Raw genomic sequence first — 16,254 nt, 5'->3', positions numbered from 1 at the left:
ACATCTCATGAGAGTTTTCAAACCACAAGTTCTCATAATAAAACACCACATCTCAACATATGAATGTGATTTGCATGGGGAATAACAAGAAATCAACTTAATCCATTTCATTTGAAGTCCACTAACACATCCAAAGCATTAAAGATTGAAATTCAGTAAACGGTTGCCTTTGTCAAGCACGCTTAAGCGCCCATGTGCTTGCCCTTAAGTGTGGCTAGCAATTCCACTCTGGCAGGCTATGTTTAAGTGCCACCTAGTGCACGCTTAAGCACCACAGGTTTGCAAAATCACGATTTTATGTTATTCTTGCCCCTCTAATGAGGTCTAGTCCATTTCCTACTCAAATCTTTCATTTTCAAACATGAACATTGAATTAAAACACCTTTAATAAGTTAAAAACAGAGATTCAAAACATTAAACATAAGACTAAAGTTATTGTAAGCTTCCCTCGCCTATCAAACTCAATGAACTTGCTTTGAGATGAAGAAATGAAGAAAGAAGATGACTTTGGATACAAGATGAAAATTTTTTCTTACTCATGCAACAGTTCTACATTATTCACACCACCCAAACTCCAAGAACGAATAGAAAACACATCAAAACCTTGCCTCTAAAAGTACCCATGGAGGAAAACTAAAAATGGAGGATTAGAGGGGGAAAATGAAGGTCTCTTACCTCTAAAATCAATCCAAAGTTCAAATAGAATCACAAGTCTTTTGTATAAGGGATTCAAGATCTCGCACTCTGAATTGTCTTGGAGTGGAAGAAGAGAGTGAAATGAAAGTGTTGGAATTTTGGTTCAATTTTGAATCAATTAAAAACTGATTGTATGACTTTTTCCCTTCTCTTTGTTTGTATCCCACCACTTCCTAAACTCACCGTCATATCAGTATCACTCAAGACTCATTCATATTAACTCAAACACCCTAAAATTTACTATTTACACCTAAAACAATTTTTTTTTTTTGCAAATGTAAACATAATTATACATACAAACACCACACATCATCATCTCATAATAGTTAGTTAATTATAAACACTTAAATTAAATTTAGTTCCTCCTACAGTATAATTAAATCACTTTTGAAACAATTACAAAAAAGCATAACATTACACAGTTTTTAAAACAGGTCGAGGAATATTCATGAATTTTCAAGTTCAAATTTCAAGGAAAATCACAATTGTTTTTTATTTTAAGAAAATTTCAAATAATTTTTCTGTCTTTGGAGTACATTATTAAAGATTTAACGAAGAACAAAATATCCTAATTTTTTTTAAATCATAACAAATACAAAATAAAAAAAATTCAACAAGAGTATTTTTCAAGTGAAGATTGAACACGTACACACACCAAAATTGTCAACCTTCTTTGAAATTTCATTGTTAATTATTATTTTTTATGCTATCACATTCGAACCCAGTTCCCAGTGATATTTTCTTACAACAACTATCATACGGACCAAAAATCCGGTTTATTGTGCTTTTTTTTTAAAGTGCGTTTTTTTTAAGTTGTCTTTTTTAAGCTTGTAAAATTTGAAGAAAGGAAAAGAATTAATTGGTGAACCTTGTATATTTCATTTATTTGCTATGTATCACAAAACTATCTAATGAGGCAATAGTTTTATAGCTTTCAAATGAAAGCAGAGACTTCTCATTTGGGCATTAAGTAAGGACTCAATCCATTATAGATTTACTTACCACATTAGTCTAAATTGCAAATCTTCATCAATTAATATAATTTTAAAAAAGCATAGCATTAATTCCATATCAATACTATTTAATAATCACAATTAATTTAATTATTAAATAATGTCAATTAAAAAAAAATCAAATCCATTAATCATACTCGTTAGGCAAGCAATAATACTTCCTGTAAAAAAAACGCGCAAGCAATAGTATAATTAATGACACAAATATGGGTTCATTTAATTATGTTCGTAGATAACTGGATACTCAATCATACAAGTTAGGCAAACAGTTGTAAAATGACACAGATATTGGATTCATTTATATTCGTACTTGCCTTGCCTCCATTGGTACTATTCAACATGGAAAATAATAAACATAAATCCCATGTGGTGATCATTGAGAATTGAGATGAAATCAATTAAGAGAAAGAAAAAGAAGAAAGGAAAGCTAGGTTGGAAAAAAAAGTGACAAATGTTAAAGTGTTGTGATGAGAATGAATACGAGATGGAAATAAGATAGAAGAAAAGTTGAATGTATGATTATAATATAAACTCATCAAGTAGTACTGCATTTTAATTAATGTGAAGGATGAAGGTTCTGCATGCCCTTGCTGAGATAAAAATGCCATCAACAAGCATGCAAAAAAAGAGAATATAAACAGCAGCCATATAAGTTGTTTCCGAAGGAGATGAAATATAAACGATTAACAACTAACAGATGAACGAGATGGGTGTGTATGACCTTCATCTATAAAAAAAAGATACCCTTCCAAAATTCAATAGGGCCGCATATACTACTTCTCAAGTTTTCTTGGTCTATTTAATGTGGAAATTAGTACTTACAAATGGCTTGCTTTGACGTCGTTGTTTCTGGGGTTTATGAGGCAAGTGATGTGCATGCCATTAGCAAACAAAAGTTTATAAGTAAATTGTAAAGTAAAATTAAGGAAGATAAAATTTAGGTAGACACTGTAAACAAATAAAAAGCATGAAGATGATGCCAACCTAAGAGCTAATTAACCATATATAAAACATTTATAGTCTCATTAAAAGAGAATAAGTATTTTTTTTTTATCAAATTATGTCTTCAGTACCTAAACACATTACTTGCACAAGGTAATTAATTCATTGAACTTATAGATTACATTTATATATATATATATATATATATATATATATATATATATATATTGTGTGAATTATATATATATTTTGTGTGAATTAAGATATCCCTTTGATCAAAATTTAAAAATTAATTCTTTAAGATACTAAGATTCATTTAAGGGATGATCTCTTTTGGTAAATATTTTTTCATATTGATTAGTTAAAATCAAAAATATGATCACATATTTTAGAAACAAGATTATCTCTTAATCATATCGCATCATATTAATATTGTATTAATTTACCAATTTATGTGCCTACCAACATAATTATATGGAGTATAAAAAGACAGACAGAGAAAACCACAGTAATGAAGTTTCATATATTAGATACTAATGTAAATATCAGTAAGCAGAGCATTATTGTATATATTACGTCATGTGAGAACATCAATAACTAATACATGCATAGTACTTCATACAGTAACTCCAATTAAAGCTTCGAGTTAGGTTAGCAAATTAAGGTTGTTTCAAGTCTCCACTTGTATATATGATCAATTTACGTCAATTAGAGGGTCATGGTTTTATTGAGGCAATTTAGTCTTCTGGGTTTGGCTTCTAGTAATTTTTTTTATGAATAAATATTAGTTGTTTATTTGTTAACTTTTGTTAGGAAGAGTGAGAGGAGTTTGAACTCATCACTTCTTTTTATTATTTTATCCTTCAACCACCAAGTCAAGTCAATCCTCTCATGTTGACTTTTCATAATTTTGTTTGTTTAGGTTATCTAATTGAGTAATAATATTTAAATATCCTTTTATTTTAAATATCCTACCAATATTTTTTATTTCCTTTTTTATCATCTCATAAATATGATAATATCTATATTTTCCTCTCTCATTAGGTATCTAATAGCATATGGGATGTCCATTTATCCTATCTAATTTTAGTCTCATTTTTAATTAAGTGTCTTTGGGCTCCTTCTTTATGCAGCATACCCTTCCTCCATTGGCATGAGCAAGTGAAGCCATGCTTTACTCCCAAGACAACTTATATATATATATATATATATATGCATCTGTACAATGTTTTTGTCTGTGATGGAAGAAAAATGGAAAAAATGCTGAAGTTACCAAAATGCTATAAGTCCCACGAATCTGATTTTTGACTTGAAAAGTGATAAAATGATTTTGGGAAACCATTTATGAAGTATAGCCTATAGGTGAAGTTAAATGTCCAAATTTACTTCGAACTCAATTACATTATTAATTGTTAAAGAAAGAAAGAGAGAGAGATAGAAAGAGTCTTGTAAACAAAACATCATATATATGTAATATTTATATAGTAATTAATATAAATATATCAATTACAACTGATGGGTAAGCTAGCTGTAAGCAAAACATTAAACAGTACTACATATATTATGTTTTATGTAAATATCAGTGTAAGTAAAGTCTAAAGAGGCTTACACAAATTACTACATAAATATAGATAAATACCCCATGTCATAATATAAGCCATACAAGTGCAGCATGCGTGAGATTGATGAATAACACAATCTCAAGTTAATTTCTTCATACTTTGCAGCACTTCATCCGAATTGATCCATTATGCTGCTGGTGCTATATCGATCCCACCATCATCATCATCATCGTCATCGTCGTCGGCTTCTTGATGAATGGAAAGTCTAGTTGCTTGCCAGTCATTGCCCTTGGAAAACAAAGGCAAACCAGATTTTGTGCAGGAAACGAAAACCACCATATCGCAGTGTTCTTCAAACACAGATGGCAGCTATACTGTATCGCAAAATGCACTAGCTAGTTCTAAACTGCTTTGGTTGACCCTATGAGGTCGTGGGTCTCCCACTTATTTATACCCGTAAATTAGTCTATTTTTTTATACAAATAAAAAATAATATTCGATGAATTTTCTACTTTTAAAATAGTCTAATCTATTCACTTGATACGTATAATAATGAAGTGTTTGACGCATGTTATTAGTATTCTGAAGTTTTAAGATTAAATCATTTAAATAGTATTTGAGTTTGATTTTTGTTAAAAATAATAATTAGTCAGATTTTACTTACTAACCATTCAATTTTGGATTAGTTATAATTTATTTTTCATGATCAACTGAAAATTAAGACAATAAAAATATTTGATAAATTTGTTAATTTTTATATTAATTAATCTATAAGTTAAATTTATCATATTTTTTATTAATAAATATTGTAAGACTTTTTACGCTAACAAGATTCAAAAACTAAACTTTTTCTTTTATACTTACTTTATATGAAAAATAAGGGAGAGAGAATAAGAAATAGATTTTGGTCATATCCACGTTTCTAGAATAACGATATATGGTTTAGGAGAGAAAAAAATCGTTTAATATATCTTACAAGTTACAACTAATCATTGTGGGTTCTAATTTAATTAACATTGTTCCTTTGCTCTTTGATACGATCATATACTTTAATTTAATTTACTTTACGATATAATGTCCAAATTTAATATACTTTACCCGAGAGGATTCAAATATCTAAGAAATTAGACTTTATTTATTTTTTCTCTCTCTCCCTCTCAACGTGAATTCAGTACAAAAGAAAAATATACATAAACCAAGTATAGTGACATTTATGATATTAGTAATATATTTTTTATCATACTTTTTTTTAACCCATTCTTTATTAGTAAGTCATATACTTTAATTCGTGTGATGCACTGAGTTAGTCTCGTATTATTTAGTAAGTCATATACGAAGTGTATTGAAAGAGTTTGAGAGCCTGATATATATTATTTTTCAGCTTCTAAAATTAGGTTTTAATATTCTCTACTAGCATTAGTTACTTTAGTTTTGTTTTCTTGTTAGATTGCCAATCCTTTATGCTTGCAAAGAAGTCTAGCTGGTCCATAAAGTTTAACCTAGTGGAGAGTGCGAGGGGCCGGGTATCAGATTGAGGAAGGCTCATGGCTTCATGATGCACAGAGCATGCAGAGTGTGGAGTTATGAATTTTCACACACGCTTGAGTGCCCTCGTCGCATGCACAAAGATGACTTGGATATACTACAAAAATCTCAACATAAAAGGTGAATGTAGAGGCCCTAAAGAAAAATTCTGCCAGAGAGATGTTTGTTTTTGTCAAATGTGGCCTTGCCAAGAAAAGAAAGGTTAAAGCATGTGCTGGTTCAATATGACTTTTCAGTGAGGTATGTGGCTCCAATTTCTAAAGCGGGACTTAGGTGCATATATTCTCTTGTATAGTTTAAGTTTCACCTTAAAACTTTTATCATATATCTTTGGTTGTGTGGACCCAAATGATTTTCTCATTCTGGAAATCATTGAAAATTTTAATTAGAATGAAAATAATATTTTGGGTAACGAAGAACTTTTTGTACCTCTCTATAGTAAGAGTTTAGTTGCTTAATGATAACACAGGCGAGAATGCCCTTCGTTGAGATGGCGTCATACTACAATATTAATCAGCCTACCACAAAGAAAACAAAATTGTAAAAGCGAGAAGGTTCCCTCTGATTGTATCAAAATATAAACAACAAAAGTAATCAACTATTTTTTTAGATAAGTATAGCGCATATTCCTATGACCATGTGCTGAGAAATTGATGGGATAAATATTTGGGAGATTTTTCATCAATGGGTCTCAAGCATATCATATAAGTGAATTTGACATCACACTTCAACCAAAAGTCATAAGACTTATGTAAATTTTCTCTTCACTTATATAGTGTTTAACTTTTTCATTTTTACTTAATGTGAGACTTCTTCTCACACTTGTACTCGAATAAGCTTCCCCTCAAGTGTGAGCCTCTTTTATATGGTAGTCTCCCCCTTAAACAAAAGTCATTTTCAATCCACAAGTATTCAATGGTGACCCTTAAAGCTTAATTAATTGTGGGTGCCTTGACTCGCCTAACGATTGTTGTCAACATGCTCTAGTGTCTTGCACCACCACGCTCCACCTCTTCACAACCACGAGGTATGTCGACTGGCCTCCCCTGTTAGAAAGACTTTCGATACAAGAGAGATCCTCATGCTTGAGATCCACCACTAACTCTATTAAACTCCTTGGAGCCAGTCACCTAGTCGAATCATCGACTTTGAAACTAATTGATTGAGAAATTTGAGGAGACTAAAGCATTGGGAAGATTTTCACCAATAGATGTTGAACAATCACACAAGTGAATCTAACGTCACACTTTAACCAAAAATCTTAATTAAGTCTCAAGTTTATGGGTTTTCTCTTCACTTATATGATATTCAACTTTTCTATTTCTACCCAATATGAGACTTTACTTCACACTTATGCTCTAACACTATGTAAGAAAAACACATAACACAAATTCTCGCTATTGTGAGAAATGAAACTATAAATTAGTATAAACTATTAACTTTTCTATTTTTATCTAATATGAAACTTTACTTTATATTTGTACTCCAATACTATGTAAGAAAAACACATAACTCATATATAGTGAAAATTCTCGCTATGGTGAGAAATGAAACTATAAATTAATCTAAACTATTAGATTAAATTTAAATGATAAAGGATAAAAGATAAATATATAGAATTTTTAAAGTCATTATATGACCATTAATTATAGGGGTGACAAAATGGGTTGGAGTGTTGGACTCGATCTGGCCCTTGTTTTGGTGGGCTTGGTTAAGGTTTTTAACCTGCCAACCCACATGAAGATTTTTATTTTTCATAATAACTAAGGGTTTTCACCTAATTAAGGGTGAAAATAGGCTGAATTAAACAATGTTTCATTTAAGACTAAAATATGTTTTAACTCTCTAATAAACTAGTAAATTTTGTATTTGTTCCTGAGAAATTTTTTATTTGTATTGAGTTCCTAATATAACAACAATTTTATTTTTGGTTCTTGACACTTTTTTAATCCATGATAAATTAGCGACTTTTGTGTTTGTTCCGTGTAACAAATGAATTTTTTTTATTAGGAAGCAACTATAAAATTTGTTAATTTATCGAAAGTAAAAAAATGTCAATAACAAAAAAAATTATTATTTTATTAGAGACTTAATACAAAAAAATATAAAAAAACAAACACAAGTATTTATTAGAAATTAAAAATTTATTTTATTCTTTATTTAAATAGACGTAACTTGTTTAAAAAATTCATGACTTAAGTTTGACATGTTTCCCGTCATAGGTACTTTTTTTTTATATGAAAGTCTAATTTGGCATATGCTAGTCATCTTAAAGGCATATTAAAACTTGTAGATATGTTTTAAAATGTTATTTAACTAATTGGCAATGGGAGAAAACTTTCTGCAAAATAAACTATAAATTATGAAAACTAAAAGGTTTAATATGTATATAGTTCCTGAAATATAATTTTGTTTTTGTCCCTAAATTTTTTTTCCCTTAACTTGTTTATGAAATATTTTTTGTTTTGTTTTTGGGTTGTGCCGTTACAATAAAACCGTTATACGTGTTACATGTGGAAGCAAAGCTTCATGATGAATCAACAATGATTCAAAGGTGTTTTGATGATAACAATGATGACAATAAAAGATGATGACAAAGGTGATGAACAAAAAGCTCAAAAGATCAAAGAACAACTCAAGTGAATCAAAGAACATCTCAAGTAAATCAAGAACAAGTCAAGAGTTCAAGAATCAAGAAGAATTAAAGACTCAAGAAGAAAGTCTACAATCAAGAATCAAGATTCAAGATTCAAGATCTCAAGAATCAAGATCAAGATTCAAGATCTCAAGAATCAAGATCAAGATTCAAGAATGAAGAAAAGACTCAATCAAGATAAGTATTAAAAAGTTTTTTCAAAACTTTGAATAGCACATGAGTTTTTGACAAAACCTTTACCAAAGAGTTTTTACTCTCTGGTAATCGATTACCATATTGTTGTAATCGATTACCAGTAGCAAAATGAGTTTGAAAATGTTTTCAAACTGAATTTACAACGTTCCAAATATTTTCAAAAGGCTGTAATTGATTACAATGTTTTGGTAATCGATTACCAGTATCCTTGGACGTTGAAATTCAAATTTAAAAGTGAAGAGTCACATTGTTTCACTCAAAAGCTTTGTGTAATCGATTACACATATTTGGTAATCGATTACCAGTGTTTGTTTCTGAAAAATCTAAAGATGTAACTCTTCAAAAAGGTTTTGACTTTTTCAAATGAGTTTTAAGTTTTTCTAAAAGTTATAACTCTTCTGAATGACCTTCTTGACCAGACATGAAGAGTCTATAAAAGCAAGGCTTTGTTTTGCATTTTCTAATCAATCTTTCTAACAACAATCTTGAATACTTTTGCTTTTCCAATCAATCCTTTACAAGCCTTGAAATCTCTTTGAAGTTCTTCTTCTTCTTCTTTGTACCAAAAGCTTTCTGAAGTTTTCTGGTTTTCTAAACCTTGAAAGCTTGTGCTATTCATCTTTTCATTCTCTTCTCCCTTTGCCAAAAAGAATTCGCCAAGGACTAACCGCCTGAATTCTTTTTGTGTCTCTCTTCTCTCTTTTCCAAAAGAACAAGGACTAACCGCCTGAATTCTTTTGTGTCTCCATTCTCCCTTGTCAAAGAATTCAAAATGACACAGTCTGAGAATTCTTTTGATTCTTCCCATTCCCTAATACAAAAGCGTTCAAAGGTTTAACCGCCTGAGAATTCTTTTGTATCCCCATTCACAAAGTATCAAAGGTTTAACAGCCTGAGATCTTTGTCTTAACACATGGAAGGGTACATCCTTTGTGGTACAAGTAGATGGTACATCTACTTGGGTTTGACTGAAAAAAAGAGAGGGTACATCTCTTGTGGATCAGTTCTAGTGGAGGGTACATCCACTAGGTTTTCAAAGAGAACAAGGGAGGGTACATCCCTTGTGGATCTTTGCTTGTAAAAGGATTTTTACAAGGTTGAAAGAAATCTCAAGGACCGCAGGTCGCTTGGGAACTGGAGGTAGGCACGGGTTGTTGCCGAACCAGTATAAAAACTCTTGTGTGTTTGTTTCCTTCTTCCCTACTCTTTTACTTTCCGCTGTGCATTTAATTTTCGTTTTTACTTTGTGTTAAGTTTCTCTTCTACTCCATATTCTCTTAAAAACAAAAGTAAAAGCCTTAAAAGAGTAATTTTTAATTGGTAAAGTTTTAGGAATAATTAATTCAACCCCCCCTTCTTAATTATTCTGAGGCCACTCAATCCAACAAGTGGTATCAGAGCAGGTTTCTTGTAGAAAGTCTAACAACTTCAAGATTAATGACCTCTTTAGATTCTTTGTCTTTCAAAAGTATTTTTAGGAACAGGTTATTCTAAGATCATGATGAAGACCAAGTCAATTTGTGTCTCATGACAAAATCTGATGAGAATAGCAAAGAAGATTCTATAAGGAAGAAATGGTACATAGACAGTGGATGTTCTAAGCACATGACGGGTGATGTATCCAAATTCACAACTATTTCCCCCAAGAAAAGTGGACATGTTACATACGGCGACAACAACAAGGGAAAAATTATTGGAGTAGGTAAAATAGGTACGAGTTCTTCTACTCCTATTGAAAATGTGTTGCTTGTAGAAGGTTTGAAACATAGTTTATTAAGTGTTAGTCAATTATGTGATAAAGGATATAAAATATCTTTTGATTCTGAAAAATGTGTTATTAAGCATGAGCATGACAAAGATATTGAACATATAGGTTTTAGAGAAAATAATGTCTACATGATTGATCTAAAACAAAAATCTATAAATGATAGATGCTTTATAAGTAAAGACAGTGATCCATGGTTATGGCATAAGAGAATTGCTCATATTAACATGGATCATCTAAATAGATTAATTTCAAAAGATCTAGTTATTGGATTGCCTAGATTAAAATTTGAAAAAGATAAGTTATGTGATGCATGCCAAAAAGGTAAACAAACAAAAGTATCCTTTAAATCTAAAAATATTGTTTCTACCACTCAACCATTGCAATTATTACACATGGATTTGTTTGGACCATCTAGGGTCATGAGTTTTGGTGGAAGTTACTATGCATTAGTAATTATTGATGATTATTCTAGATATACTTGGACTTTATTTCTTACTCATAAGAATGATGCATTTCATGCATTTAGAAGACTTGCCAAAGTTATTCAAAACAAAAAGAATCTCAAAATCATCTCCATCAGAAGTGATCATGGAGGTGAATTTGAAAACAATGATTTTGAAATGTTTTGTGATGAGTATGGTATAGAACACAATTTTTTTGCTAGAAAGGAAAAATAGAGCCCTAGAAGAAATTGCTAGAACTCTTTTAAATGACACACCTCTTCCAAAATACTTTTGGGCAGAAGCGGTTAACACCGCATGTTATATTATGAACAGAGCCGTAATTAGACCTATTCTTAAGAAAACCCCATATGAACTTTTTAACAATAGAAAACCAAATATTGCACATTTGCATGTTTTTGGATGTAAATGTTTTGTTCTAAACAATGGAAAAGAAAGTCTAGGAAAGTTTGATGCCAAGGCAGATGAGGGTATCTTCCTTGGGTATTCCTTACATAGTAAAGCATTTAGAATATACAACAAAAGAACTATGACAATTGAGGAATCAATACATGTTACTTTTGATGAAACTAACATTACCTCCCCGAGAAAGGAGTTTGTTGATGATATTACAGATACTTTGGAAGATACTCAAAATGAAGAAAGAAATCTGAAAAGAAAGAAAGATGATGAAGACAAGGATGATCAAGATGACACAACACAAGAAAATGATAATCTTCCTAAAGAATGGAAAACTTCGAGAAATCATCCTCTTGATAACATCATCGGTGATATCTCAAAAGGGGTAACAACTAGACATTCTCTTAAAGATTTATGCAATAATATGTCATTTGTTTAATTAATAGAACCTAAAAACTTTAAAGAAGCTATTATAGATGACCATTGGATAGTAGCTATGCAAGAAGAATTAAATCAATTCGAAAGAAGTGATGTATGGGAATTAGTAGAAAAACCTTCAGATTATCCAATCATAGGAACTAAATGGGTATTTAGAAATAAATTGGATGAAAATGGTATAGTAATTAGGAATAAAGCTAGACTTGTAGCAAAAGGATATAAACAAGAAGAAGGTATAGACTACGAAGAAACTTTTGCACCTGTAGCTAGATTAGAAGCAATTGGGATGTTATTAGCATATGCATCTATTATGAATTTTAAACTATATCAAATGGATGTCAAAAGTGCTTTCTTAAATGGTCTGATTCAGGAGGAGGTATATGTGGAACAACCTCCTGGGTTTGAAGATTCACAAAAACTAGACCATGTCTATAGATTAAAAAAGGCACTTTATGGCCTAAAACAAGCACCTAGGGCTTGGTATGAAAGATTAAGTAAATTCCTATTAGAAAAGAATTTTACTAGAGGAAAAGTAGATACTACCTTATTCATAAAAAAGAAGGATAATGATATCTTGTTAGTACAAATTTATGTTGATGATATAATTTTTGGATCTACTAATGAATCTTTGTGCAAGGAGTTTTCTATTGATATGCAAAGTGAGTTTGAGATGTCCATGATGGGTGAGTTAAATTACTTTCTTGGATTACAAATCAAACAAACAAATGATGGGATCTTCGTCAATCAAGCAAAGTATTGCAAAGAACTCATTAAGAGATTTGAAATGGAAAACTCAAAACACTTGGCTACTCCTATGAATACAAGTTGTTATCTTGATAAAGATGAATCTGGACAACCTGTTGATCCGAAGCAATACAAAGGTATGATTGGATCTCTACTTTACTTATCTGCAAGTAGGCCAGATATTATGTTTAGTGTATGCATGTGTGCCAGATTTCAATCAAATCCAAAGTTTTCACATTTATTGGCAGTAAAAAGAATCATAAGATATCTATTAGGAGCAGTTAGTTTAGGATTATGGTATCCTAAGAATTCTTTATGTAACCTAGTAGGATACTCAGATTCAGACTTTGCTGGATCAAAAACAGATAGGAAGAGTACTAGTGGTACATGTCAATTCATAGGGTCTGCACTTGTTTCTTGGAATAGCAAGAAACAAAATAGTGTAGCTTTATCCACAGCAGAAGCAGAATATATTTCTGCTGGTAGTTGTTGTGCACAAATTTTGTGGATGAAACAACAACTATCTGACTATGGAATAGTATTAGATCACATTCCCATAAAATGTGACAACACAAGTGCCATAAACATATCTAAGAATCCAGTTCTTCATTCTAGAACCAAGCATATAGAAATTAGGCATCATTTTATTAGAGATCATGTTTTAAAAGGTGATGTTGTTTTAGAATTTGTAGATACTAAAAATCAACTTGCAGACATCTTTACAAAACCACTAAGTAAAGATACCTTCTATAACATAAGAAGAGAATTAGGACTAATAGATGTTAGTGACTTATCAAAATAAATCTCTATATTACTATGGTATTTGAACAATTTATTATTTCCTTATTTGCATGGTTTGGTTGAACAAGTATGTTATTTGACTATGTGGATTTTATAAGATTAATCTATTTATGATTGTTACTTCATGGTTTTTACTTCATGTTGTGGTTAATATTTTTTATGAATGTTGTATGAATGTTTAAGATATCTTTGCATACTTTAAGTTTGATGCGCACTTTGGCTTTTTGTTGATGCCAAAGGGGGAGAGAAATAGGGATAAATCAAGAACTCACATGAGTAAATAATTTAATTTTAAGATAAGCATAAATTCAAAAACAAAGGGGGAGCATTTATAAGAGTGATCGACTAGGAAAAAGTGTGTGTGTGTTTCTTGATTTCAAAAGTTGTCATCATCAAAAAGAGGGAGATTGTGGAAGCAAAGCTTCATGATGAATCAACAATGATTCAAAGGTGTTTTGATGATTACAATGATGACAACAAAAGATGATGACAAAGGTGATGAACAAAAAGCTCAAAAGATCAAAGAACAACTCAAGTGAATCAAAGAACATCTCAAGTAAATCAAGAACAAGTCAAGAGTTCAAGAATCAAGAAGAATTCAAGACTCAAGAAGAAAGTCTACAATCAAGAATCAAGATTCAAGATCTCAAGAATCAAGATCAAGATTCAAGACTCAAGATTCAAGAATGAAGAAAAGACTCAATCAAGATAAGTATTAAAAAGTTTTTTCAAAACTTTGAATAGCACATGAGTTTTTGACAAAACCTTTACCAAAGAGTTTTTACTCTCTGGTAATCGATTACCATATTGTTGTAATCGATTACCAGTAGCAAAATGAGTTTGAAAATGTTTTCAAACTGAATTTACAGCGTTCCAAATATTTTCAAAAGGCTGTAATCGATTACAATGTTTTGGTAATCGATTACCAGTATCCTTGAACGTTGAAATTCAAATTTAAAAGTGAAGAGTCACATTGTTTCACTCAAAAGCTTTGTGTAATCGATTACACATATTTGGTAATCTATTACCAGTGTTTGTTTATGAAAAATCTAAAGATGTAACTCTTCAAAAAGGTTTTGACTTTTTCAAATGAGTTTTAAGTTTTTCTAAAAGTTATAACTCTTCTGAATGACCTTCTTGACCAGACATGAAGAGTCTATAAAAGCAAGATTTTGTTTTGCATTTTCTAATCAATCTTTCTAACAACAATCTTAACAACAAAAGTAAAAGACTTAAAAGAGTAATTTTTAATTGGTAAAGTTTTAGGAATAATTAATTCAACCCCCCCTTCTTAATTATTCTGAGGCCACTCGATCGAACATTACAATAGTATCACATCAGCAATTCATGTGACATGCCACATGAATAAGTATGACACATCAAGAACTTATGTGTAATGGGCTAACCTAACAATTTGGGGTGGAAATAGGTCAGATTAGGCCAGACTTTGAAAGGCCACTATTAGAAAATACACATTCAACATTGGTTATTTAGAACATTCTACACCGGTTCTAAAACCGATGTTGAAAGTGTCGATGTTGAATGTATCAATGTTAACATCGGTTTTGTAGAACCGATGTTAACATATATATGACAACATCAGTTCTCTAAATACCCGATGTTAAACATAATGAACAACAACAAAAAAAGTATACACATGATGAACGTTAACATCGGTTTTGCAGTAAAACCGATGTTATTATGTTATATTAACATCGGTTTTTAAGAAAAACCGATGTTAATGTAATACATTAACATCGGTTTCCTACAATAACCGATGTTAATATATTCCATTAACATCGGTTTTGCTAGAAAACATGTCAACGTTGATGATGCATACACTTATTTGGTGTAGTTCTTTGTGTATAACATCGGTTATGTGTACATAACCAATGTTAATATTCAAATGTTCACATCGGTTATTTATAAATAACCGATGTTAATGTACAAGAGTTGACATCGGTTATCTACAGATGACCGATGTTAAAATACAAACGCTTACATCGGTTGTACACAAATAACCGATGTTAATATACAAACGTTAACATCGGTTTGCTGATACAACCGATGTTAAGGTTCATATTGACATCGGTTTTTGTAAATAACCAATGTTGTTTATGATATTAACATCGGTTTTTGTTAATAAACGATGTTGTTTTCAAGTATTTTTTTTATATATACTTTCTGTTTTTACAGTAAACCCAAAATTGTACTTGTCAAATGCAATTTCAGGCCCAATTCACAGCAAATAAACATTTTATTCTGCTTTCAAGCAGTTTTAATGATAATAAACATCAAATAATTGATTTATCATAAAGAACAATCATCAAATGAATTGAATGTTCATGTTACATAGAAAATGTCAAAAATGTTAAACCAAAGTAAACTAAAGCTAAAGATAATGTCCCTAAATCCTAGGTCTGATCTCTAACTCGGAGATAAAACTGTGCCTACTGGATCCGCAATGCCTTTAATCTCTCTGGCTCCAATGGTCTAGGATCGTTAAAATACTGCATGATGAAATAAATCATAATAACTTAATAATGTAATACAAATTATAAATAAATCGATTTTGTTTGAAATAAACTTACCGCTTCCCAATTATTCCTAAAAGTTCCTAAAATGATGATGGACATCCAGTGCATCACATAGTAGCCGCACTCAGTACTTCCTTTTTGTCTATTACACTAAATACATAATGAAATTTGGATATTAATTAAACAAGTAGTGTACAGACACATAAAGAAATATATATAAGAGGAAGTTTTATGTAAATGACGTACCTTGACGACAATCCACCTAGCAGAAGCCTTTGATTTAGGCTGTGGAGCATCATCAAGACCTTTGATAGCACTGTTCCATATGAGTAACAATTAAAAACTGGTGTTGTACGTTGAGGTATTACAATGCAAATGTATTGAAAAGAACACTAACCTATTAATAATCCCCTTAATGTAGTTGTCTGGCCTGTTATGCAATGAACAAAACCAGACAACTAGGTGTTCCTTGGGCAGGATGACCACCATCTGCCAGT

This window comes from Glycine soja, chromosome 18, assembly GCF_004193775.1.
Source record: "Glycine soja cultivar W05 chromosome 18, ASM419377v2, whole genome shotgun sequence".
NCBI classification, from domain to species: Eukaryota; Viridiplantae; Streptophyta; class Magnoliopsida; order Fabales; family Fabaceae; genus Glycine; species Glycine soja.
Note: the sequence above shows the minus strand (reverse complement) of the source record.